The sequence below is a fragment of the Suncus etruscus genome, chromosome 2, assembly GCF_024139225.1.
Source record: "Suncus etruscus isolate mSunEtr1 chromosome 2, mSunEtr1.pri.cur, whole genome shotgun sequence".
NCBI classification, from domain to species: Eukaryota; Metazoa; Chordata; class Mammalia; order Eulipotyphla; family Soricidae; genus Suncus; species Suncus etruscus.
The window spans coordinates 159,493,499-159,497,451 of NC_064849.1; the positions used below are offsets into that span (position 1 = coordinate 159,493,499).

General features: G+C 37.0%; 1 non-coding gene across 1 annotated transcript; it reads right to left on the minus strand.

The window, feature by feature from the left end:
- Positions 1 to 2,407: 2,407 nt before the first annotated feature.
- On the minus strand, positions 2,408 to 2,514 carry LOC126002198 (U6 spliceosomal RNA). Its single transcript, XR_007492966.1, has one exon. It is a non-coding gene; the product is annotated as a U6 spliceosomal RNA (small nuclear RNA).
- Between the last annotated feature and the right edge of the window lie 1,439 nt (positions 2,515 to 3,953).

A 3,953-nucleotide genomic window follows, 5' to 3' on the forward strand; every position in this document is an offset into this window, starting at 1 on the left:
AGATCTCTAACTACAGAAGACTGACTCTGACAACCATGATTGGGTAGAACTTATCCTGAGACCAATAAAAAAGACCCTAGTCTAGGCTTTGGCCTATGATATGTACAACAGCCAAGATCTCTAATTCCAGAGGTCTGACTGAGACAAGTGCAACTGAGCAGAAATTCTGGAAACATAATGAAAGACTCTATCCTAGGCTTCATCTTAAGATCAGTGCAAAAACCAAGACCACCAACTACAGAAGACTAAAACAACAGTGATGGAACAGAAGTTCTAGAACCATAAAGAAAGACTCCATCCTAGGCTCCGTCCTATGACCTATGCAAATACCAAGGTCACTAGTTACAGAGGCCTGACTTTATCATCCATGACTGAGCAGAAAGTTTCCAGACACCACAAAAGGATGTAGGGGAGAGTTAAAGAGCATTTATGGAGCCTGTAATTATTCCCCTGACAGTATACTTCAAGGGCAGAGAACCCTTGCATCTCTTTTTTTTTTTGTTTTTGTTTTTTCGGGCCACACCCATTTGATGCTCAGTGCTCACTCCTGGCTAAGTGCTCAGAAATTGCCCCTGGCTTGGGGGGACCATATGGGATGCCGGGGATCGAACTGCGGTCCTTCCTTGGTTAGTGCTTGCAAGGCAAACACCTTACCTCTAGTGCCACCTCGCCAGCCCCAAAACCCTGTATCTCTTTAGGCCAAGGAAATTCCCTTTCTAATCTCCCAATATTTACTGTGCCTATGCAAAAAAAAGCACAAATTAATTTGTTGTTGTTTTGTTTTGCTTTTGTGTTTGTTATTTTGCTTTGTTTTGTTTTTATTTTGGGATTATTGTTTGGTTTTTGTCTTTATTGCTGTGGTGCTTTTTGGGTTTTTTTGTTTGTTTGAATTTTTTTGTATTGTTATGTTTTTCTTCCTTTATTTTCTTTTCTTCTCTGAACTTGATATTTATAGTCTCTAAAAGGACTCCTCCCATTTTTTTGTTTGTGTGATTCCTTTCCCCCCGTTTTTTCTTTTCTTCAAACAGAACCACATAACTTGAACCATTTTATCTGCCTCATAAATTGAGGGGGAAATAATCAGGGGTACCAAGGCCAATCAGTCATATGAACATTGAGTAGAAATAAAAAAATGATCAGACTTAAACACCAAATCCAAAGCCAACTACAACAGAATCGATACCCAATCTACAACAAGTTAGACACAGAGAAGACCACTTATACTAACAGCCCAGTGGACAAAGGAGAGGGATATGGATTGCATGCTGGGAACATGGGTGGAGGGAGGACAACAGTGGTGGTGGGAATGTCCTGATCCAATGTCACTATGTACCTAAAATATTAGTGTGAAAGATTTGTAATTCACTTTGGTCAAAATAAAAATTATTAACTAAAAAAAAGCTTTTAGAGGTGATTGCTAACACACAGTTCTTGATTTTCCCTATCAGAGTTATCTGTGAGAATGTTTGACTATAAAAAATAATTGACAGAGCAATCAGATCAACACCTGATATAATATGTTTTCAAAAGCACACAAAAATACAAAAGAACTCTCATAAAATATGCAGCAATAATCAACATTATTGCTGAAATATTGAAAAGTTCAAAGACTAAAGAGATGGGCTGCACCAAAGCAAGAAAGGCAATTCTACTGATGTACACATACATTTAAATATACTTTCTCATGTCAGAAACATTACAAAAAGAAAAGTGTGTTATCAGAGTAAACATCTTTTAGCATTTGAAGTAGGACACAAACTTAATTCAGTAAGGAACTTTATACTGAGTTGAGTTTTTTGTTGTTGTTGTTTTAGAGAAAAACAGTTTTAGCGGACAATGTATTTTGAAGGAAATAATTGAGTTTCTTTAGGGGGTGACAGTTGATTATTCCAAAAATACCTTCTATATAAAGGCATGTTATCAGTTATAATCACCATGTTCAGATACCTAGAATTTTATTCTAGAGATACAAGGGAGGGAATCTAGTTAAACTTCAGCTAGTTTACTGTTGTGTTGAAAAGAAAGTAATTGTCTACTCACCAGATACTTCTGTGATGTTGTTGGCAAAGGAACTTCACCCTGCTGAGCTGATCATTTTCTACCTCTAAATTAGTGCCTCTTTCTGGCCCACTGGTGGCTTGCCTCTTCCTGGGACCCATTGATAGCTCTTAGTACTGCTGGTGCACTTGTACTTCTTGGAGCCAATTCCTGGGATAATTTACTGAGCCAATTAATCTCCAAATTCCAATCTAGAGGAAATCACATTAAAAGGAAAGTGAGACAGAAGAGAATTTAAAAGAAACTTTTTGTTTGAAACAAAATGCCTGTCTCAAATACAGGTGGGGGTGGGGGAGGAGAGAGATGGGGGCATTGGTGGTTTGAATGTTGTACTGGTGAAGGTTTTTTTTTTAATATGGAATGCTTCACGAATTTGCATGTTATCCTTGCACAGGGGCCATGCTAATCTTCTCTGAATCATTCCAGTTTTAGTATATGTGCTGCCGAAGCAAGCACAAGGGGGTGTGTGTGTTTTTTTTAATGACTGAAACCCAACTACAAACATGTTTGTAACCATAGTGCTTAAATAAAGATATTATTAAAAAAAAAGAAACAAAATCATACCATAATAAACTAAAACTAGAATAATTTTGTTTGACTTTTCCATGATTCACTTTCTCAACTTGTATTACGTATTCGATAGAGTCTTGTAGGGACTAGAAATTAGTAGAATGGTTAGGGTCCTTGCCTTGCAGACAACTGACTGGGCTTTGATTTCTGGCACCACATATGGTCCCTTGAGAAAAACAACAGGAGTGTGATCACTAAGCGGAGTCAGGACCACACTGCCACCAGATGTGGTTCAACCCCCCCCCCCAATTCTTTTAAAGTACCATATAAATTGAGAAATAAATTTATACACAAAAGGAGGATTGCTACATGTTGCCTAAACTGGATTCAATTCAACGGGCATTCTTTGGTCTCCAGTAGTATGCTTGCTACTTAAAGAAACTCTGCTAGTTATGCCCTCTAAATCTCAAGAGGACCTGGATTAATCAAATTATAATCTGATAGGACTGAGGGAGATACAATAGTGAATAGAACAATTGCCTTCCATGAGGCTTTTTAATACTCGACACCTTATATGGTTCCCTAAGCACTACTAAAAGTGAACCCTACATGCAGAACAATGTGCTCCTCCCCCCAATTACAATATAGGAATAAGGAGATTAATACTGAGCTCAGATTCTCAGTGATGACTTTCATTATTCCTGTTTGCAAGTTTACAAATTTCATAGCACACCTTTTAATTCATATATTGGTTCAAAATTAAATAAAATAAAAATGCCCCCAAATGGACAAAGACTTTAAAAATTTAGATTATTTATATAAATGACAACTTAAATCAAAATTTCCATGCTTCTAAAACCAAATTTACAAGGTATTGAGTCAGAATTATCTTTGGAAAGTTGAGTCTTAAAGATGTGTGTGTGTGTGTGTGTGTGTGTGTGTGTGAGAGAGAGAGAGAGAGAGAGAGAGAGAGAGAGAGTGAGAGAGAGAGAGAGAGCTACTCTTTGTAACAAACTTTGATGTAAATGTGGGCTTCTTCCTTATTTCATGAAACCAGTGAGTATGTATTCAATCTTTATGGAATACATTTAATAGAAATCTGTAATTAATGTACTTCAGTATCTTGAGGGATTCTATTAAAATTAATAGTTATTATGCACAGACAATACATTAATCCACTAAAAACATACATGCCTTATCAAGTATGAATGTCAAAGTTAAAAGCTACCAATTTGAAAACCAGAGAAAGACCTGGAAAGTGAGATGGAGAACGAAAGTATGACAATTCAGAACTTGGGAGGAGCCCTGCAGGAGAAAAAAGCAGACATTACAAAAGAACTCTGGATTCTAGACTTCATATCCACCGAGATATGTGAAATGGGTTG